At 39.2% G+C, this 24,595-nt stretch overlaps 1 protein-coding gene across 1 annotated transcript in view; it reads right to left on the bottom strand.

Annotated features, from left to right (window-relative positions):
- Nucleotides 1-24,068, bottom strand: part of sptbn1 (spectrin, beta, non-erythrocytic 1) — a 271,534-nt gene extending 247,466 nt beyond the window's left edge. The window contains exon 1 of the mRNA XM_028820329.2: nt 23,878-24,068. The gene's annotated coding sequence lies outside the window, so the exon portion shown is untranslated. The remainder of the gene's footprint in view (nt 1-23,877) is intronic.
- Nucleotides 24,069-24,595: the final 527 nt, after the last annotated feature.

The raw sequence follows: 24,595 nt of genomic DNA, 5'->3' as shown, positions 1-24,595 counted from the left end.
TCAAACAGCTTACTTTCCTCCCAAACATCAGTGTGAAACCTTAACACATTTCGCCTTGTCTCTTCAGATATCTATCACCATTAATGAGGTCAAAAAGGCCATCCCACTTGCCACATGCATCAAAGAATAACAGCAAGAAGCTAAAATCAGTTTTCTGGAATTTGGTGGGACCAGTCCCTGAGCATTGATGCTGATAATTTGTAGTAAACTCCACTGATCAAAATCAGGAGATACACTTTTTCTGCATGTAAATGCCTCTCCCTTATATTACTACCCACACCATTTCAAACTTGGATCATCCACCTCTAATCTTGCTCCATCAAATTATTTGTTAAGATCCCTCAAAGATACTTTATCTTATGGTCACTGAGCATGGGCATTGTCTTAAAGTAAGTGGTGACAGGTTGCTTACTAGAAAAATGAAAATAGGTTTTCATAAAGGCATACAAACACCTCTGTGCATGAAGATAAACTATGTTAACACAAGGAAGCTATAGATTTCTTTTCTTTTTTTTTTTTTTTTTTTTTTTAATTTCTCTACCCACAATTTTTCTCTTAACTAATTTGTAAGATGTTCTAGTGTTATCAGCCGCCCTCTGCAGATCCTAGGACACATGTCAGAGTGATGTAAAGCAATGCAGCATAGCATTTATTGCTATATATAGATTTCTTGCAATGCCACTAGCAACCGCACTGGTTTTCTGCAATGCTGCTCCATTTACTATCGTCTGGCAGCTCTCCAGGACAGCAACGCCTCCAATCTGAAGCCCTGGTGGGACTAAAACCCACTTATCTCCAGGACACAATGGTCTGCTGCTTTCCCATAATACAAAACTGCCCCACCTACACCTAGCAACCACACTTTGCTCTGCAGTTATGTGGCCTACTTCTCTTCAGACTCAAAAAAAAGAGAAAACTGGAAGCTTACTTTGTTAAAGAGTACTGTATACTACAAAAATTCACAAGAAGCTGCAAATAAGTGTCAGTGTAAATTCTGTACAAGACACTGATTAGTGTTTAAAGTAAAATGAATGTCTATCCATTCATCTATAGTACATACAGGATCTGCTTAATCTTACAAAAAGATAGTAGCCATCCTTGTACAAGGTGTCATTCCATCACAATGCATACTTACTCACACCCCCAAACACAACTAGAGTTGCCAAATCATCCAACTTACACATCAAGGACATTGGCCAGAAAATGAAAAGAACAAGCAAATTCTACACTGACAGCAACCAGACCAGGGTTAATAAGGTGTGTGCTACACAACCTTCATCACATGTCCTTTACAATATGCCCCTGTTAATGGTGGACCAAATTACCTCTAGTGCCAAATGCTTCGTGCAGGACTACAAGCTAAAATGCTGTTTTTATGTAAAGAATCTGTCATTTTTTGCTTTTAATTTGTAATGTGGCTTCCTCACATTTTTGAATAAGCCTTATCTGCAGGAATATATTTTTTCATACAGTATATCAAACCAGTGAATGCAAAGTTAATAATACTAAGGTTACCACAAGGTTGACCTAAGAGGCAATTGCTTTTCAAAGTTTTCTTATTAGTCTAGGTCTTTATCACAATAAACATTCATCTATTTTTTAAACCACTTAAAGGAATATGCCACCCAAAAATTATATTTTTATATGTTAATTAGCCCATGTAGTTTGAAGAAAATTCATTTTTTCCATGGAGAAAGTACACAACAGAGAGAGATTTAAATTGAACAGGACCCAGTAGTAACCAACTGTGAACAGCAGCAAGAGACATGAAAAAGCCACGGAAAAGAAAAAAAAAACAATTAATGTAACTATTCCACATGTCTGTTATCTATTTGTATTCTCAGAACGTGCAAAATACATTCATTTTTAGCTAAAACATTAATAATATTTCTATAAAACTCAGTATAAAAGAAACAGGAAAGGCACATTCCCATAATGCTGCAAGTTTCAATTGAACAATGAATGAGTGAAAGACGCAGATCTTCAATAGAAACACACAGGAATGTGGGAATATGTCTTTCCTGTTTCTTTTACATGGAAATTTCCAGAAATATTAATATTTCAGCAAATATTCATATATTTTTGCATGTTCTGAGAATACAAATGGATTATGGTCATGTTTATTATGTGATACAAGTTTTTTCCCTCTGGATGTTTGTCACATCGTTTGCCATTGTCTGGAGTTGGTTACCGTTTGGTACTGTTCAATCTGAATCTTCATTATGTCACAAAAACAAGACATTAAAAATTTTCTCGGCCACCACTACCAAACTATGTGGGGTAAGTAACATATAAAAAAAATAATTCTGTGTAGATTATTCCTTTAACCCAGTTCAGAGTTACAGGTACTGTATACCAGAACAGCAAAACTAAAGCGGCCCAATAGTATATGGCAAACCATGTCCCATACCCTTCAATTTTTAAAGCTGCTTATTTTAAACCAAGGAAACTGGGTAGCAGCCAAACTATTATTTCTACAACTATATTTGTTTTAAAATTTAAAGATCTTATAGTTGTTTTAATAATCTAACAAAGGAAGTAGGCAATCTGTCGTCTTACTAGTATGCTTGAACTTTTTCTCAAATTGCACATTCCCAAGAGTTGAAAGTAAACTGTTAACCAACCCACAGTGTTAAAACTGGAGGTAGTAGATGGTTTATTTGCAAAAACAGAACATTGAAAGTAGAAATAAAATAGGCGCTAGCATGTAAGAGATTGGTGGATAGTCAGATAAGGAAAAGTTCACCGAGAAGACTTGCCATTAAAGCTAAAAACATCTGGATTCTCTTCATTTTAGGGTCCAATTCAATGCAAATCTGTTTACTCTTTAAAGTCAGATTAATAAAACAAATGCCACAAAGTCACACTTCTGTCTCTCACTAAGCCCCACAGACACTTATTCAGCTCTGTGGCACCTGCTCTCTCACTCTTACTGGAGGACTCTTCAACGTTTAATGTTCAGCTCAAACCCTAATGCAGCACATACTTCTACAAGGCTTTTCATAAAAATAAAAATCTGATATTTTCACTTTAATCCAAGACAGGTCTCTTTGTTCAGAACCAGTGGTTCTTCTGCATCATCTTCTTCTTCCTGTCCATTCATGCACTGTCTGGTACATTTAAACTATAATGATGTTATTGATTTGCAAACGGATTTCAAGAGTACTTGCCCTCTAAGCCAGGAAAAAATAAAAATTGATTGTTTTATGGACAGGATGCTAGTCAAAGCCAGTCTGAGCATGCCTAAGGTAATGGTCAGCAGGGCAAAATGTAGGAAATAAGGAGACCACACAGACAGAGACAGAATTGTAAGGCAGTAAAAGAAAGACAGACAGACACACACACACACACTTTATTAATCCCAAGGGGAAATTCACAGCAACTCCAAAGATTTTAGTTTTATATTAGAACACACAAAACAAGACAAGTGAGGTGATTCAGCCAAACCAGTTTCATAAAATATTACTTATCCCCCATTACATGCCAATTCAGCAACACTCTACAGACACTGAACTTTTACAGCCTTATTAAATATGATACTGTTTCTGACCTCTGGTGGCAATGCCAGCATTACTGGCAGACTATAACGAGATGATGCAAACCAAAGAATATTATATATTTTGTAAATGTAAAATAGTCTTTTGACCAAAAAGAATAATTTATAAAGGACTGATGAGCCATACGGTACCACAACATGATTCTGGCAATCCAGTTTGCAGCAGACATGAATATTTGGTAAAGTGCAAACAAGCAGAACAGCCCCATGCTAGTCAGAGGCTGAATACTGCAGTCAAAAGATTTAAACATACACATTCCTCATGCAGTTTTCCATGTTCTTAACTAAATAGCTTCCTTTATATAATAAGAAAAAATAGCATTATACAAAAAAGATCAGATAATAACTGTACAATGAAACTCTTAAAAGAACAAAAAGTTCTCTGATAGTGTTCACCAAGATAATGTCAACAATATTTCTGTCAAACTCCAATAATCAGATCTCTACATTGGTTATCAGTTTATATGATTATAAAATACTCCTTCTGACATGGGAAACTGTAAATGTGCAAGACCCCCTACTTTAAAATTACTACCTAAGGCCTATTTCAGAGAGATGCAGTTCTTCTTAAAATTTCCAGGAATAATTAAACTACTGTATGAGGCAGACATTTTAGTTTTAGGGCTCCTAAAGTATGAAGTGGTCTACCTGCCAAAATCAGAGGACCTAATTGTACTGTTTATACTTGCGCATGTACTTAACATAAATCTGGAAGATTCCACCAGGTGGAAGTGCGAGATATCACCATAGCAAGAAAACATTGGGCTTCCCTGTGTTGTGAATTGCCTGAAAAATCCATGAAATTCCAAGGACACCTTGCCACAACATCTCTGAAAAGGATGGATGTTTAATGATTTTATCCATCAATCCAGGATGCGCCCATTCCAGCAAGCATCGGTTGCAAGACAGAAACAATCCCTGGACTGGGCATCAGCTCATCGCAAAGTGAATACAAGCACACACATACATTAGTGTCATTTTAATATCACCAATTCCCCAAACTTGCACATCTATGGAATGAAACCTGAGCACACTGTGGAAACCCACCAGGTAAACATGCAAACTGCAGGCAGGGAATACCAGGAACGTGACTCTCTGTGAGGAAGCAGCGCTACCGCTCCATCATCATGACTCCCACACATATGAATTATTAATAGTATCCATTATTTAAATGAAGTTAACTTATCTGTAAAACGTAATATACATACTTTAATGCATTTCATCATGACAGGGGCATCAAGTAAAAATCTATGGATTCTAAATGTGCAGAGAACTGGAATATCATACATTTAATGTGTTTTGTGTGGCAATTGCTGTTTGCCGCTGCTGTCTGTTCAGGAGGAAGCCCCAGAAGCACATAGTGATTAACAACTGGTTCGGTTTTAACATGACATTTACAATAGTCTAATTACATTACAAAATAAACTACGAGATTGAAGTAGAAATTGAGAATAAAGCAGAAATTTCTACTTTAATCACAAAAAAGACAGCACAGTAGATAGTATGTGAGACTTTTAAAATGTATAGCGTCATTACGATGTGGAATATGCGATGCTTGAATATAAAAGCACCACGAATGCATTTATATGTCAGCGTTTTGCTTCACCACATCGGACTGTTCATCAAACAATGAAGCACGCACATTGATCCTGTAGGATTTGCAAAGCAGCTTGCTTACTATCTGTCACATATTGATAGTAAACAAACAGAGACATTTCCAACTTGCACACTGCACCTTCTGATTTTTTACTGGTACTGCAACTCACACACTTGTCGTGTTAATTTCTGAGGACGTGCTCAGAGGACACGTCAAATAAACACTGGGAACTCATAGCAGCCATGAAGCACACGCATACACATTCTGAGCGAGAAGTATAAACCAGTCCTAAGTCCCGAGTGTCACTCAGGCAATGGTATAGACGCATTTCGCATAAGACCCAAGGTTTACTCAGGCTGCAAGAGTGCCAACGGCATTAGTGCCAAGCATTACTCGGACAACAGTATGGGCATGTTTTGTGGAAGCGTCAGGCCCGTGCATTAACTGGGCAACTGTGTAGAGACATCTTCTCCTAGCCTCATAATGATGTCTTGTAAGAAACGTCTCTCACAACAGTGATGACAAACAATCTGTCTTCAGGCAGTGAAATTGAAACAGTCAGTGAAACTGGAAGTCATTCTAGGAATCCAAAAGTGACAGTTGCATCACTCGCACATGTATAAATGTGCTGTTCATTGTATTATTTTTATTTATCATTAGTATTATTTGTATCATTATTATACTTTCTACACTTCTGACTTTGAACTTTGTGTTTTGCATGTTTTACAATAGAAAGATGAGAATAAAAATTAATTTTTCAAGCCAAAAAATGCAACATTCTTTACATGTTTGAGAAAAAATGTAACGGTAAGAAGGTTAATTTAGCATTGTGCAGTCTTATTAAAGATTTTAGTGAGGCGCCTATCTTGCTTTTTATGCAATTGTAGTAGCAGTTTCAATTAATGGTTACTAAATCTTTTCTTCATCGTCTTTCACATCTTGGTGGTAATGCGAAGTCCAATTTAGAAGATATTTTCATTAAGAATGGACTTCAGAATGGATGCGTCATCAACATGGACAAATCTAATATCAGACCAACTACCTGCATCAAAATGATTGACTTTGCCTACCCATTTGGTATAGAAAGCCCATGTGGGGTGCTACAGTAGAAGGTCAGATGGCCTACAAACACATTTTGACTTAACCTTTTTTTCTCGTGACCAAGGTTTATTTTCTATAGTACTGCTGTGGCATCGAGTCTTCTCTTCTCCATCAGTTAATATATTTACGCGTATATGTCAAGCGTTTCTTGTGTCATTAATGATTAAGGGCAAAAATCACATAGCTTATATACAAAAGTCTACAGGTATGTAAAGTATATCTCATGGCATGTATTTCATATTTTAACTATATTTGTAAATAAGAACTTAAGTGTATGGTTGATATATACAAATAAGTTAAACTGACCTTTATAATATACGAGGGTTGTCTGGGTTCCGCGCGGAATTTTATCGTTTGTCGAGTGTCAGCCTGTCGAAACCTGTTCTGCTGTGTAGAGGGATTATTCAAGTGGTTGCATGTTTTTGTTCAGATGTTTTGCTCCCTCTCTTCCTTCAGAAGGAACACGAGAAGCAAATGAACTGAGAGCGCACAGCCAGAGCTAGCGGCGAAGCTCCCGACTCCGTGCGTGCGTGACTTTCGAGTGATGATTTTTTATGACTTTTCTGATGGTTTAATCTGCTCGGTGGAACGCACCATGTTTGCCATCTTTTTCAACATCGATGGCATTGTCGCGTCAATTCCACTGATGGAGGGGACAACTGTCACCTCTGAGTGGTACACCACTCAGTGCCTGCCTGAAGTTTTTTCTGCGATGGCTAGAGGCCGGTCCAAGAACTTGCGAAGGCACTTTTTGCATCATGACAATGTGCCAGCCCACAAGGCTAATGCGACGAAGAATTTCATTGAAGACAGTGGTGTCAACGTTTTGAACCCGCCACCCTACTCTCCTGATCTTGCACCATGTGACTTTTGGCTCTTCCCGAAGGTGACAGAACCCCTGCGAGGCCACAACTTTGAAACTCGAGAGGAACTGATTGCAGCTGTCAAAGAACAGCTGGACAACCTCCCAAAGACAGCCTTTCGCGAGTGTTTTGCGGCGTGGGTCAGAAGAGCCCAAAAGTGCATTGATGTTGGCGGTGAATACTTGGAAAAAGTTTAAAAAGGATCGAAGTACATGAGAAAAATAGAAAAAAAAATCCTTGGCTACTTATTTCGAGTGATTCCGCGCGGAACCCAGACAACCCTTGTACCTTAAATGCTATTTCAGGACATGACAGAACCCACCCACATGTGAAACTCTCTGCATAATCAACTGGTTATACTACTTTAACAAACTACTTCCTCTAAAATAACTATCAACTAATAGTTCTTGTTTTACTTTAGGTCAGCCTTGATGTACTGTATACAGAGTATTCCATAAAAAACATTACTTTGATGATTTACAAGTGCAATTCATAAACATAATGAAAGATATGCAAGACTGCATGGGACTTACTCTTTGCCCATGGTAGTTTCTAGCTTTGTGTTCAGTGCTGGGATAGGCCTTGGCAACCATGGCCTAGGTTTAAGTGGGTTTGAGAACATGTGTATGTGTTGTACATATTGTAGGAAGGTACAAACAGAGGTACTACAGTAGGCCTAAAGATAACCTGAAATACAGAAGGCCAATTATAAATTCCAACTTACAGAGGGGTATCATATTAAATGTAACAATGTCACTTACCCATTTTCCGTTTCCAACCTTTGCCAGAAACACCAGGACTCAGAAATAAACCAATGAGCTTACTGAAGTCAACTGTTCCGCTACGGACCAGGTAAGATCTGTTGGCTCATCAAGATGGCATCAGTCATCAGATGAATACTTCGAATGTGCATTGGTGTTGCCAGAATCACTCTCCCAACAAACTCCCCAACCAAGATTACATCTTTGCCATCAGCAAAATGAGAAAATTAAACAGGGATACACTGGTACCTCCTAAGCTTTTTGACATGTTTCCTCATCCTTTCCTTTTACAGGAACTTTAAATGTATTAACCCCTTGGACATTTTACTGATGTACAATATGGCAGATTAATTCAATTTACTTTAATGTATGTTTGGCCTTTGATCAACTCAAGGGACAGTGTAACATCAAAGTGAAAACCACTTTTTCAAACTCTAAAAATATTCATCTCATCTACCATGAATTATCTAAATAGGCTCTGATGCAATAAGTTTTCTTCTAGATTGTACAAAATTAGTTTATAGAGCTCATCTTTGGACAGTAGCTCTGATATATTTAAGGAAATCTCACATTTGTTTGTACAACAAGAAATACAATAATAGACAAGTGTGCACTTAAAGCAAATACAATACACAGTTATTGAAAAGTACCAATTGAGGAAAATTTCCAAGGCAACAGAAATCCACCAACGCACAGTTAAGTTAAAAAGGGTGTTCTCGGGAAATGAGTATCTAAGCAAGAAGAGGTATTGTCAGAGAGGAAATCAAAATAGCCCAAGTCACCTTTTTTACAGTTACCATAGCAGAGATGGGGGAAACTCTGTATTATAAAGAATAGTTCTCAGGTCATAACAGGAGAATGGCCAAATAAAAGTCATAATTTAAAAAAAAAAAAAAAAAAAAAAAACTCCTAAGAAACCTTAATATTTACCTTAACCTTAATAATATTTTAATATACCTTTAACCCTGGGATCACCTGTTCTGTACCATTATGTATGTTGATATTTCCATACTTCAGTTTCTAGAAAATTATGAGGGCAGAAGCCATAACAACTATAGCATGTGCTTATAAATTCTTGAGGAGAGCCTGCCACAGTCTGCATGGGTTGTGGAACTTGAGAGGAGATTGATCTTCCATCATTACAATGACCCACAACATGCAAACAAAGTCAAGCTGTGGTGACAGCTTAAAAGGATAAGGTAAACTTCTGCTTCCACCTCGACTTTTTAAAGATCTGTAATGCTTAATGACAAAAAGTCTAAATAATACAATTTCAAACTCTAATGCAATAAACTTAAAAAATGTCTAACTAGCAGGATTGTTTTAATAGCCACACCACAAGTTTTTTAATAATAACAGTGTCAATTTTCAAATCTAACATATAGGTGCCTTTTATTTGTTTTAATTGGAAAAATAGTCAAACTATCTTCCATGGAAGCCCAAAGCCACTTGGAATCCCATACTACCATACAAGTCTAAGGTCCTGAAATAATGGGCCAGTGGACTTCAGAGCATATCCACTGCCACTGATTTATGTGAACCAATCTGTGTTATCGAGAACATTGATGTGGAAGTGAGCGACAGCCGAGGGATTCTTTATTCATGGCAATTTTTACACGTCAGAATTTGCATACTGCATTTTAGACCAATTCAGATTCTGTTAGTACCCTTTATGAGAAGACAATGAATGAAAAACCTACAATATCATGCTTATGTTTATGTGCCCATCAAAAAAGAATTGCAAAATTCCTGATGAGATTTCAAAGCCCAGGCCACTCAAGAAAGATCAATAAATAAATAATGTAAATCTGGAAACTGAAGTAAACTGATGAGACAGTCAAAATTAAAGTGGGTCCTGGACTTTAAAATTTTTTTTTTTTTTTTTTTTTTAAATATATATATATATATATATATATATATATATATATACAGTGATCCCTCGCTATATCGCGCTTCGCCTTTCGCGGCTTCACTCCATCGCGGATTTTATATGTAAGCATATTTAAATATATATCGCGGATTTTTCGCTGCTTCGCGGGTTTCTGCGGACAATGGGTCTTTTAATTTCTGGTACATGCTTCCTCAGTTGGTTTGCCCAATTGATTTCATACAAGGGACGCTATTGGCAGATGGCTGAGAAGCTATCCAACTTACTTTCTCTCTCTCTCTCTCTTGCGCTGACGTAGGGGGGTGTGAGCAGGGGGGCTGTGTGCAGCTGCTTCCTGAAGGACATGCTGCACGGTGCTTCGCATACTTAAAAGCTCAAAGGGCATGTATTGATTTTTGACTTTGTTTTTCTGTGGCTCTCTCTCTCTCTCTCTCCCTGCTCCTGACGGAGGGAGTGTGAGCTGCCGCCTTCAACAGCTTTGTACGGGCGGTGCTTCGCATACTTAAAAGCCAAAAAGCCCTATTGATTTTTTTTTTTGACTGCTTGCTTTGTTCTCTCTCTCCTGACGCGCACTCCTTTGAAAAGGAAGATATGTTTGCATTCTTTTAATTGTGAGACAGAACTGTCATCTCTGTCTTGTCATGGAGCACAGTTTAAACTTTTGAAAAACAGACAAATGTTTGTTTGCAGTCTTTGAATAACGTTCCTGTCTCTCTACAACCTCCTGTGTTTCTGCGCAAATCTGTGACCCAAGCATGACAATATAAAAATAACCATATAAACATATGGTTTCTACTTCGCGGATTTTCTTATTTCGCGGGTGGCTCTGGAACGCAACCCACGCGATGGAGGAGGGATTGTATATCTATAATATATAGAGCTTAGCGCAACTGCTATATAGACGTGGAAATTAACAGCACATGCATTAAGTAAGACTGGACATATACAAATTGATTGACACTGTTGAACCATATTGTACTTAGTCCACCAAATGAGAATGCACAAACTCTGAAAATGTCCATAAACTGCAAGTAGCTATAGTGAACCACTGAGATTAGAAACCTAACAGCAAAGTCTTCTTTTCTAACAATGCAGAAAATATTAGGAAAAAAACATCTACTTCATACACAGCATTAGATATTGTATCACTAAAGCAGTGCAGCATTTCAAACTAAACCACATGAACATACGGCCAATGTGGGTGTTTTGAAACAACTTGTTTAATTTATTTTGCAATGAACACACAGAGAGCAGCTAATTTTATTAGGATTATAGACCAGCCACAGATAGAACAGAAAAAACGGTTGATTTTTTATCTACAATCACAGTAGCTAGCACTGGTGAGTGGAGTTTCCTTGTTCTCCCCATGTATACATGGGTTCCTCACTGGGTTCTCCCAAACATGAGAATGATTGGTTAAATGAAGACTGTAAAATGTTTTCAAATGAGTACATGTGGAATAAGTATTAAAGTGTGCCCAGCATTAAAGCTGTACCATGACCAAGGTTGGGTCCCACCAGTGCTGCCTAGAAAAACACCACTGCTCCACAACTTTGAACTGGAAACGCAAATTAGAAAATGGATGGTTGGGCAGACAGACAACTGTAACCACATCCATTACATTCATAGGATGAACAGGAAAACACTGATCTCTTATTTTTGTGATGGCTAATAAAATCTATCCACCCAACTATCAATTCTATTTCAATAATTCAACTGTAGACACTTCATGTTAACTCACAGTTGTCTGTTCAATTCATCACTCTCTCAAAGTATGAATGACTGATCTATTTGTATATCTATTTGATGGCAATAAAACACATTTTCTTGAAAGAGCTGCTGTATTTTATCTGTTTTATTAAGTTAAGCCATGGGGGATTTTTAAATAAAAGGCACAATTCACAGAATCCCACAATGAAATTCAAGCCATGAAACTACACCACTACCAACACATTTCACAACCTCGTGCATGGCCTCAGGTCATTTGCGGTCACTGCAACAGAGGAAAAGAAAAAAAAAATGGCAGGTAAACCTTCAGGGAAATCAAAGTGATTGAAACTTAACAATGAAAGGAAAAAAAAAAAGAACAGTTATATTTTGAACTCATCTTGGCACCTATTTTATAATATATGCACTTTACAGCAAAGTGTATTTAAACCAAATGTTTCAGAGTTTCTTTGCTTCAGAAATCTCATTAAACAAATAATCAGAATGTGTGCAGGTTTACGTTGGGAGCACTCTGTGAAACCTGGGCATACTTGACACTCTTTCATTGAAGTCTGCCTAATCTGCATTTCTTTGTTTCTCAAAGACAGTAACAGTATAAAATTGGATTTTTTTTTTTTTAAATGTTCTGTATGCTTACCTAATGTCAGAGGTTCGTTTAAGACTAACAGTCCAATGCTGTTGATTTTCTGAGTACTGTTAAAGCACTAATGCACCATAGTGCTGCTTCAAGACAACCTTTTATGAAATTAGTTAAAATTATGTTGATGACATTAAAATGTGTGGATGCAAATAAAGCAAACTACAAATCCTTCAGAATCATATAAAGTGAATGTCTAACTCATCCAGACTTTGCTGTACAATAGCAAAAAATGTCCATTAAAGGAGAAGAAAACCTTGTGTTGCATAGTCCACATGTCGGCTATCCAGTCATATGCTCAAAACATGCAAAATGCAGAAATGTTTTGCCAAAATATTGTTAAACAGATATTTCCACAAAATTAGTGCACATCATACAAAGGACACACCAACTCACATGGGATTGCTCTTTTGAACTGAAGATCCGCCTCTCCCCCTCACTCACTGATCAAAAGTCTCATCTTCGATTTAAAAACTCGGCATCGTGTGACTTTTCCTGTTGATGATGTGCACTATAGTATCTATTAAACAATATGGTAGCAAATGATGCACATGTGTTGCTCACACAGCTAGATACCTGATATAGATTTTTTTTTTCCCTACGGACGTTTTTCACATTATCTGCTGTTGTACAGCATTATAGAACATTGGTCACCTTTGGGTTCTGTTATATACTTTATCTCAATTCTGCAAGAAAACATGAGATTAACATTTTTTCTTAGCCGTCACTACAAACTACATGGGATAAGTAACATATAAAAAAATATTTTTTGGGTGGAGTATTCCTTTAAGGCACAGATAGCACTTACAAATCTTTAGGGCGACTCAAATTAAATTTGTATTGCTCATCAACAGAGACTCCTTGTTTTTGTAAAAATTATGCATGACTATTGATGGAACTTAAATTCCATCCAGGCTGGAGTTCTGGTGTGGAAAGGTTGTAAAGAAAACACCACTTGTCCATTTTCCAAATACATACTTTTCCAGAACATGTATGCTAACATACAAAGAAAATGGTACACTAGCAAAGAATTGAAGTGTCTTTTTAAGGGGACATACTGTCATGTCACCTTGAAAAGACACAAGACAAATAAAATTTCTTTCATAGAGCTCAGCTCATTAAAACCTTATATAAAAAGGCAGGACAGCTTTGAGGCAACTTTTTAGTAAAACCAGACATACATTAAGCTAAATTGGTCATGGTTTGTGTCTACTGACATTCTTGCAGTTGTAAGAATTTGTGAGAGAGGCACGGTCGATAAGCGTGAGGACATCTCTCTCTCTCGCTCTCTCACAGCCTACAACTGATTCACAGAACATTTATGTAAAGCACAGGCTAAATGATGGGCCAACTTAACTGTCTAGTTTCCTGAGCATAAAACTACAGACTTAGGAAGGTGAAAGCCTTTTCAAGAATTTGCATCTTTTTCTGCCCAATACTGGTAACACATTACAGAATTGTGGTAACAAGCTAAATTCTATGATGAGGTGTCATTAGTTTTGAGTCTGCACGATCTTCTTATGTTCACCATTATGGGTTCCAGTTTCCTTCTGCATTCCCAATGAATTTTGGTGGTCCAAATTGTCCTGGTACCCATGGGAGGCCATGCTCATGTATTCTCTGCAGACGACTAGTTAATGTTAACTGGGAATCACTGACATCCACATTAGGAAAATGCACTCTCTATCACTGATGGACTCGTATCATGAAAAAAAAAAAAAAAAAAAAAAAAAAAAAGGGATCTACACAAATGAGAAAATAAAAAATTAAGGTTGTTAAAAGCAAAAAATACAAAATGGCCACTGTAAAGAAATGAGTTCATTCTGGATATGGGCCAATCAGACATTTGCAGATCTCATTATTCTAGGTCAACAATATAGCTAATGTACATTTTGTACCTGACCTCAAACCTTAATAGATTAATGCAGGCGCACGATCAATAAAACGGAGTAAATGCATGTGCTGCTTGCACAGCAATGCATCAAGGACAAGTGCTCATCAAAAGGGAATCAAGGAATAAAGATATTACAGCAGAAGACCAGCTACAGCTTTAAGGGACAGGCATTTACCACATAAGAACAATGCCTTTTATTTAATTAAAATATCAAATGCTGTGCTGTCATTTTAATGTCACTGGTAAAAAACAGAATGACTAACCATTCTTGCTCTGCAATAAGCACAAGGCCTTTGAAGAGAGACAATGTGACACAAGGAAAGGATAATACAAGTCAGCTTGAAACAGCACAGATAAAGAATGTCTCTCTGACAATGTTCTCACCAAATAAACAGAAATCATCTGTCTTCTTTAACTTTTAAATACAAACATGGGGTAAACAGCTCCCTGTCAAATGTGTCAAAGGTGATCCTCTCTGAAGGGCAGAAGGCCACACCAGCAACAAGACCATATGGCGACATTCAAAAGACCAGGGTTTACAAGGCCGGGACTGGTTTTCAGCTGCCAGCCCCTTTTTTGCTTTATACTTTCCTGACAAATGGGATAAATCTGTCAAAGTTGTGCTAAATATAACTCTCCATGCACCTGTCTGACACTCTCCTGCATTTTAGGCTAATGCATTCATTTTTTGAGGGAAAGGCAAAAGGCAAAAAAAAAAACAAAAAAAAAAAACACACCTTTACAATATTCAGGGGCAACTATATTAATTTACCAATAAACATTGGTTCTAAAACCCAAAACAAATTATTATTTAATGACACCTAATACGTTTTACTCTAAAATTGAGAGTCAATTTCGAAAGTAACCAGGAAAAATATGATGAATATAAATTACAAAATATTACGTTCCAAAACTCTTCTTACTACAAAATGTTCAGTATAAGAAGAGTTCTTCAAATGTATTTATTTACCGTCTCTGCCTTTGCCAGAAATCAAAGCCTGTCCTGGAAAGGAAAATCGTCCGTCACTGGGTATACCCAAATCACAAAGTGTCAGTTTAGAACAACTTTGTGCCATGGGCATCAGTGAACCATCCAAGGAAAACTCACACAAGCACAAGAACAACAAGCAAACTCCACATAACAGGAGACTAGCTCCCTAGAGCTGGGAGGCCAAGGTACCAACCATGATACCAGATTAAAAAGGAGACTTGCAACAATGCACAAAAAGCATTCTGAAGACCTTTCCATAAAAACTTCTTAAGACAGATTATGTTCACAAGTACATATTAATGTTAAACCTTCTTAAGAACAGCAAGATGCTCAAAGAATCTGTAAAATATGTAACATTTCTTAACTTTCTTTTAATACTTTAAACACTAATATTCCATTCCAGTATGTATAACACACTTTCTAACGGACAAGGAGGAAATGTTGCTTACTCTCTGCCATCAACCGAGCACTTAAGTCAGTTCTAAACTAAAAACACTGCTCTACACTCAGTATAAATAATAAATAGTCTAAAAGCACAAGCCTGCAGTTCCTGTCTTTACGTCAAGTACCTACAATACATTCTGCTCTTCTCAGGCAGCAAACTGGACCAATTTATAAGCCAAGACTGGCAAATGGCAATCTATTTAATTGCTTTGCAGAGATACTACTACAGCACAGCACTTATTAACAAGTTAACTGAATATGTGAGGAAGGGGCCTGAGTTGCCTCGAAAGCCTGCATATTGTAATCTTTTTAGTTAGCCAATAAAATGTGTCATTTTGGTTGGCTTTTCTCTAAATTCATAATGGCTAACACGGTACAACACCCTAGTACTAATGGAATAAAAATAAATAAATAAAAGTCAAGGTCACTTGTAACATGCAGGCATGGTGATCACAGTGATCTTCAGCCTGTCCTGGTACAAGAAATAAGCCAAAGCTGCATTAGTGCTGTCCTGCCACACCATGACAGAATCAGAACAACAAACGAGATGTTTCCAGCACTCATCCCCGCTGAAACATCGATCAACATTAATAATGCTAAACCAAGAACTACTCCAAGGGGAGCTTTTCAATCAGAAACCCCAGAGCAAGGCCTGAAGATTTGTTAGTTATACTATCAAATCTACTCTATAAATCTGGTTTATCACAATGCAAACCTTAAAGCAACAGCAATAAGACAAACCTGCTTCATATATTCTATTTCATTTTATGCTCTTCTGGTCAGCATTAGGGCAACATGCTCTTGCATTGGTTGGCACTGCAGCTTCACAGCTCCAGTGTACTTTGTTTCACTCTTGTGCCCATTTGTTCATGCAGTTGTGCACCTTGCAAAAGACTGATGTCCCAGCTATTGTTGGTTTCGTCCTTGCACACAGTGATGTCATGAAATGCATTAAGCAAATTCACAAACAGAAGGGATAGGAGGTTCAGAACTGATCATTTCAGAATGTCGCACCAATAGTCATTCCACCTCTGAATCTACAAAAATTTACCAGTTGGTCACAAGGCACCTGATCAAATCCTAGAAGCAAGAAGCACTGGGCAAAAACCAACAGTGCATGGAGCCACTATTCACATCCCTGCATTTACCACCAATACCCATAAATGAATACTTCACCCCAAAATTATATTTGTGTGTTCCTTACCCTATGGACATTGTAGTGATTTTTTCTTATGTTTTCCTGCAGAACAGAGATAAATGTTTCTGGTGTAAAAGGGGTCTAGGGTAGCCAACACTGAACAGCAGCAAACAATACCAAAAAGTCCATAAAAAAAGAATCTCGCATAATGCACATACCAAGTCATTCAGCCTTATGCTAAAAATGTCCCAAATACATGTATTTCTACTAAAACATGGTTAACCATGTCACTTAAAAGAGTGATTAAAAGAAAGAAACACACTCTGAGGAGAACAAGCATTTGAACTGTAGATCTGACTCTTGTCCTTATACTTACTTCACAGTCTTATTTAGAGGCATCTATGAAACTGCACAGGTGACCTAACCCTCTGCTTATTGAAGCATATTGGATATGATTGATGGTGTCACAGTAGAGAGAGTGAAGAGCACCAAGATCCTAGGTGTTCATATCACAGAGGACCTGTCCTGGACCAAAAACACCAACTATCTTACAAAAAGAGCCCAGCAGCGTCTTTACTTCCTGCGACGACTGAAGAATGTTCACCTCCCTAAACCCATACTTACCACCTTCTACAGAGGCACCATAGAGAGCGTCCTAACCAGCTGTATTACAGTCTGGTATGGAAACTGCCATGCCTCCGACCGCAAAGCCCTTCAGAGGATTGTGCGGACTGCTGAGTGCATCATTGGCAGCTCTCTACCCAGTCTGCAGGAGATCTACACCTCACGCTGCCTTCATAAAGCCTCTAGCATCATGGCTGACCCCCACCACCCCTCCCACCAACTGTTTACTCCTCTTCCATCTGGAAGACGACTCTGCAGCATCAGGAGCAGGTCTGCGAGATTGTGCAATAGTTTCTTTCCCCAGGCAGTCCGGCTCCTGAACACCATGCTGCCCTCCTCCACACTGGACTCTTTACTCCACACACTCTGGATTACATAATATTACTTAATACTGTATATGTTTTTTAGTTTTATATATATATGTAATCTTGTGTACTGCACCTTTTGACTCTGGAGGACGATATTTCGTCCCACTGTGTACTGTAAGTATATTGTTAGGATGACAATAAAGCTCTACTACTACTATTATATGTACAAATTTGGGCATATTCTTCTCCTGATAATGTTTTTCACTCACCTGTTCTTTAATCTTTAGTTTTACATGTTCCTTGGTGAACATTTTTTGTTGATATTATGTGAAGCACAATGTTAGCCAATAAATAAGCTGTTATTGGGGTGGACTCATTACCCCGAATGAGGCCTGGAGGTGGGTCTTCAATTCAAATGCTGCTGTTCGGCACTGGGTCTCCATTGACATCTACTTATATCATAAACATTATCTCCACTCTGCATAAAAACAGGAGATTCAATTTTTTTCCTCAGCCATCACAACAAACTACATGGGGAAAGTAATATATAAAAAAATATAATTTTTGTGTCGACTAGAACTTTGATAGACATGGGTGCGGGACCCAAATCAAACTGGGGGTCGAGCTCTGTGGCAATGACCAACTGTGCAAGTCACCCTTGGGAGAAAAAAAAAAACAATCCACCAGTAAAGAGTTTATATTATGCCACTTACAGTGCCATCATTAAAAATGGCATTATTTTGCATTGCATCTTGTTTTTAAATTTCATGAAATGCATTTCAAACAATAATGAAAAAATGTTTGAAAAAAAATAAATAAATAAAAACGAATTACCAAGAGATGGAAATTTAAATTTATAGCACAATAAAATCTGTTAAATATATCTGTTAATTTTCAGAATTGGTAATTAAGTCTGAAACTTGCTTAAGCCAAAATAGAACCATAAATAGAAAAATTGAATCTCAACAACACCACATACAGTATATAGTCAAATAAAAGGGGGGCTTCAATGTTGACATTGATAATGCAGTACAGAGACACTTACGGAAAACTTTTCAGACAGCAGAATCCAAACAAAATTTAAAGAGCATTCACCAAGAGATGCACAACAACATGGCCAAATATTAAGAAAACGGGCATCAGGGGGGTCTCAGGTGTCTAACAGGTTGATGCAGCGCTGAACAGCTTTGTAAGTCAGAAGCAGAACTCTGAAAGTTATTTAACGTCAGATGGGAGGCCAGAATATTCAAACCAATTGAGGGTGTTGTGCTCACTGCTTTCTGCCCCAGTCAGCATTTTGCCAGCAGCATTAGGAACATGTTATTGTTTCAAACAAGGCCACCACTGAAAAAAGAACTGCAGTTACCCATCCACATGGAGTGACACCAAACAAATGAGGGTTCCCTATTCTAGTTCTGTTCGTTAAAATCATTCCTTTAACTAGAAAAATGGGGGCAGCATTCATTTGAACATCCAATATGCATCCATGTTTCATAAGCATCCCGCATACAATGGTCCAGACGGGACGTCATTTACAGGCAGCAGTCCTTTAGTTTAGCAATCAAACCCACACAGCTTTGTAACATGTAGCATGAAAGGAAAGAATTATCCATGTATAAAAAAGGGGAGCTACAGGCCATGGTGGGTTTCTAGCATAAGAGAGTCTATAGGAAAATGAAAGCAAAAAAAAAAAACACCACCACAAACAAAAAAAACAACCAAATATCCTCTTTCTAAACTCACAATTTTCTCTCCACCGTGTATTTGGACTGTGGGAAGATGTCAGACTCCCTGGCGGAAACCCAAGTGAACAGGCCAACATCACACAAACGGCACTCAAGTCAAGGAAAACAACATGGGAATCAAGCATTACAAGGTGACAAATCTTATTGCTTTTGCACACCTTTATAAATATAAAAACGAACTGCACAAAAAAAAAACATTATAAAAATCTCAGCTTACTTTATCACAAATAATGTAAACCAGGGGTAGGCAATGACGGTCCTGGAGGGCCACAGTGGCTGCAGGTTTTTGTTCCAACCCAGTTTCATAATGAAAAGTCAATTATTGCTGATGAAGCACTTATTACTCAAGTGACATTTTGATGCTTCATTTTAGTGATCTCGCTTGTTAAGGTTCCCCACCCTTAATTGCTTATTTCAGTCTTAAACAGCTGCATTCGCCATTTTTAATGGCTCTTTATTAGTCGAGAGGTTTACTTATCGTGGCAATCACATCCATGTCTCTGGTGACTCTTCCTATGAAGTCAGTAGACAGATTGGGAGAGCATGAGGTCGCTGGAAAGGGGTGTGTGGCGCTCCCGATATCTATGCAAAAGGACGGAGGTCCAAGTCTTTAGAGTCCTGGTACTTCCTGTCTTGCTACTGTATATGGTTGCAAGACATGGATGCTATCCAGTGACCTGAGATGAAGACTGGACTCCTTTGGTACTGTGTACCTCCGGAAAATCCTTGGGTACCGTTGGTTTGCCTTTGTGTCAAATGAGCGGTTGCTCATGGAGTCCCAAATGAGGCACATTACCTGCACTGCGAGGGAGCGAAAGTTATGGCACTATGGCCACGTGGCGCGTTTCCCCGAGGGTGATCCAGCTCGTAAGATTCCCACTGTTGGGGACCCAAGTGGCTGAACCAGGCCAAGGGGTTGCCCACGTAACACCTGGCTGCGGAAGATAGAGGGTAATTTCCGGAGGGTGGGACTAGACCGCGTGTCTGCCTGGGGGGTTGCCAACTGGGATCCCGAGTTGTTTCGTCATGTAGTGGGTGCGGCAACGCACTGTACCAGTGCATGCTCCCCAGCTTGACTTGACTTATTAGCAGTAAGATGCAAATGACAAAGGAGCCAGCAGTTCTCCATCTAACTTGTTTCCATTTACACCTGCGTGGATTCATCCTGCAATACTTGGTTTAATATAACACTTAAGAGAAAAATGTGACAGATGAAAAATTCTCATTTGGGCTTCAAATAATTTTGACGTTATCCTTGGAAAGGAAAAAAACTATAAATAAGAACCTAACATTGCAAACTAACATGCCATAAAATTAAATAAAGTCCAAGACTGGAAATCTGGTTTCTAATTAAGCAGTTGGGTTGGAACGAAAACCTGCAGCCACTGCAGCCCACCAGCACTGCCATTGCCTATCCCAATGTAAAACAATAACCTACAAGTAAAAATCTAAATGTACGACATCAAATTAGTTAATTATTATTTATATTGCTGCTTGATGAAATCACAAGAGTCAACAAGCATAGTAACATTTTCAACCAACTGGCTACAGTAATAAACAATTTTTTAATAAATAAAGGGCAGCACAGTAGTGCAGTGATTTGTGCTGCTGTCTCACAGCACCAAGACCCTGGTTTTGAATTTCAGTCTGGTTGCTCTCTCTATCAGCTAGCATGTTATCCTCCTGCCCACATCTCAAAAACGTATGCCTCAGTTTAAATGACTATTTTATATTGGGATAGTTCAGACATGCAGGTTAAGTGGAGTGGCGATCCTACATTGACCCCCGTCGTGTGTTTGATGGGCTAGCGCCCTGTTCAGGTTTTATTCCTGCCATGTATTAGATGCTTGCTCAGATAGGCTTTGGCTTATACACAACCCTGCTCTGGGTAAGTGGGTTTAGAAAATGAACAGATGGATGAACGAGAATGATTTCATGCACACATTCCGTTTACAGTTGGTTCTTGCCTTGATCCCAATATTTTTGGGATGCATGCTGGTTCCCAAAACAAGAACTGAACAAACGGGAACAGGAAATGGATGGCTGGAAAGAGTACAGGATCAGCTGAGAACTTAAGTGCTCCATTCTGTTGACACAGAGCTGGGCTTGCACAAAGCTAAACAGTCTGCATTGTGACACTGGCCAGCTGTGCATCTGTGTTCAAGGGGACGACCCAGAGATCCCGCTGTGAACAACATGACACGCTGTCACGTCACAGGACGGTCCATCACAGAGCACACACAAGGTCCCTAAGCAGGTCTGGTGATGCCAATCAACCTAACTTAAGACTAAGGGAGAAAACTCACCAACACAGAAGAAGCCACTGGCAGAGCTTCAAATGGATTCAGGGATTGTTAGGTGGCAGCATTACCCATTAGCTCATCAAGCCACCAATCCTCTAACACAGCCATTTACATATATTTTAACAAAACACTCTGAAACAAGCTAACAGGCAGCACTACACAGATTATAAACGAAAATAATCAACTAATACACAAAGAAAATAAAAGATACAGATATGGTTTCAAATATTTAAAGTCTACAGGTAGAACCGACTGCTTCAATAATAAAAAGAAGGTTGCATTTAGAGGCACCGAAGGACCCCATTTGGAGAAGTTCAAAGAAGGACACAAAGGTAATTAAGTCTTGTCACGTAATATTCATGGGGAGAACTGAAGGCCTCTGGGGTGCCACTTTACACCACAATGCTATGCAAATGGCACCAAACAGAGCAGGAAACTCAAATGGACACCACTAGCTGGCTACCAAAGTGTGTCCTCATTGCTACTTAATACAAGATGCTATCACTGGCATTCTGCAAATTCTGTTACTACACATGTGACAGTAAGCGTATAAATTATGAAGCCAATTTCCTCGTATGCATTGATGTAGATGTGTTGAGTAAAGCTTCAGGTTTTGCTTAAAATGCAGAAATTGTTACATAATACCAACATGTTTTAAAGACTTCTAGTGCTTATGCTAGCTAAAGCTATATCATTCAGTTTAATTCAAAGAAATCGGTTTGTATGATAATTAGCAATTTAAAGGTAATTGAAATTCCAAAGAGTAAAAATTGCTTCAAACATCCAATAAATTGGTGCAAGTCATGGTGTGAACGTATTTTTTAACTTGGTGTAAAAAAAAAAAAAAAAAAAAAAAAAAATACTCTAATGGAAACTACCAGTGCCCTTTGCCCTGTAGATGGCTGGGTACATTTGGGCCACTCTTTCATCGACCTCTGGGAGTTTCCAGTCATCTGTTGCTCATTTTAGTCACGGGTGACAGTAAATCTTTGAGTTACTGAGACAGAAACTGAAATCCCAAGAAAAGAAAAAACAGGTGGTTCCTGATCCCTACAAATGTGGTCGATCAGATGCGCAAAGTTAGTAATTATCCACGTTAAAAGAACAAATGCACAGCCAGCAAACTCGAGTCTGGAATATGAAATCGATTAATAGCTGCCGATGTTAAACTGATTTACTTTTAAGTGGCGACTCCTGAGCCGCTTCCACCTGGCTTGGTTGCCCACTGAATCCACCCCACACTGGCACTGCGAGGTGCCCGGCTCCTTCTTCTCCCCTCTCCTGTAACCCCTCCCCACTGCTGTCGGTAGTGTCAGATTAATACTAAGCAGCCGCAGGCTGGACTCCTTCTGACCGCATTAGAGCTGCAGCGCCGCAATGTTTCACACGGCGCGGCGCCCGCATCGCCAAAGCAAAACGTGTGGGGAGGCAAACACGGCCCCGAGCCGAAGCCCCCAGCGGCGGCGGCGGATACAAACCTGCAGGGCCGAGCTTGGGCGGGGCTGGTGGAGCATAAAGATGTTAAAAAAAGATTCATAATTACATCGGCAAGTGAAGTTAACTAAGTGTTAGGATCAGGGCGAATTAATACTGAATCGATTTGAGAACGGGTGAGGGTGAAGGAAGAAGGAGGCATAGGCAGGCACTCTGAGCCGATAACGCATCACAGTAAAACGTGAAAAGGTCAAGGAAGGAGGGAAGTGCGGAAATTCATTAAAACTAGGAGAGAGCGGCGGACGATTCAAAGTGACCCCAGTAAAAAAAATACGTCCTCTGTTAATTAGTGCGATCAGACCCCAGCCACAGGATTCGTACGACCACGCCTCATCTCATCTCCGGACTGACTGACTCACCGTATCAACCTGCAGGGCGAAACGTGGGCAGCAAACCCAAGCTCAGCGTCCCAAGGAAAAAAAATAAAAATAAAAAAACGAAAACCGAACACGGTCACCAATTCGGGTTGGATTAAGAATTAGCATGTAAAAACGACGATGTCAATAACCTACAAAATGTGAAATTGTGCGCTGCTGGACTGGCCCTGAAACGTAATGCAATCACGGCTGGTATTGAAAAATGACAAAAGCTCGCCGAACGCATATCGCGTTAATTCGGCACTCGTTGCCATTCCGGCTTCCTTTTGCGTTGACTCCTCGCGCGCATCTAAAACTGCGGCTTTTACCTTGGGAAGGAGCGGCGGTGTTTATCCTGCAGTCGCCTGGGATGGAGATCCTAATGCGCACACCTCTGCTAACGGGAAAACAACAGCAGAATTGAAAAATAACCAAAGTGCGTCACTTACCAAAACACGTTAGGATTTATCGAGATGTGGGGAGCTACTCGGGCAGCCTAGGAAGCCTTCAGCGAACACCCAAACCAAAAAAAGGAGTGTAAGAGCGGCTGTGAATGCAGGGAGTGACCCGTGGAATCCGCACTGCCTCCCGCTACACCAGCAGCGCTGTCGCCAGCTGCCGTACTGCACTGATTCCCAGGGAGGGCGGAGAGATAACTGTTCACCGCGCGTCGCACGCAGGCACGCGCACGAGAGGGCCAGCGCACCGCTTGCGCGCACCACGGGGCACGCGCGCCATTGTATGTCCGTGGCTTATGAGCGTACACCATGTAAGCTCTGAAACGTAGCTAAAGGGACGGTGCTAGTCGCCTCCATCTCATAAAAAGTATGCTTATTCTGTCAGAAACAACTACTTCTTAGCCCGGTTTCCAGGCAACAAATTTCTACTGCCTAAAAATGAGTTGAAATAAACAATCAGAAGTGATGCGCCCTGTTACCATGGCAACCGCTCGACTCTTTGGTGAGAATACCTGCATCTGTACTAGTGTGTGCAAGCACATAAATATACCACTAACATTTGCATCTTGTAATGTCTGCACTTTTAAAAATCCGAATAAAACTACTGAGGAAAAGGTGTCCCAAAGTCCAGGAAGAAACAAGTGTTGACCACGGATGAAAAATTCACTCACCCTGAGCATGGACAAGAAATCCACTTGCTGACAAAAAT

The sequence above is a fragment of the Erpetoichthys calabaricus genome, chromosome 15 (assembly GCF_900747795.2).
Source record: "Erpetoichthys calabaricus chromosome 15, fErpCal1.3, whole genome shotgun sequence".
Lineage (NCBI taxonomy): Eukaryota > Metazoa > Chordata > Cladistia > Polypteriformes > Polypteridae > Erpetoichthys > Erpetoichthys calabaricus.
Note: the sequence above shows the minus strand (reverse complement) of the source record. Positions and strands in the feature narration are given on the sequence as shown.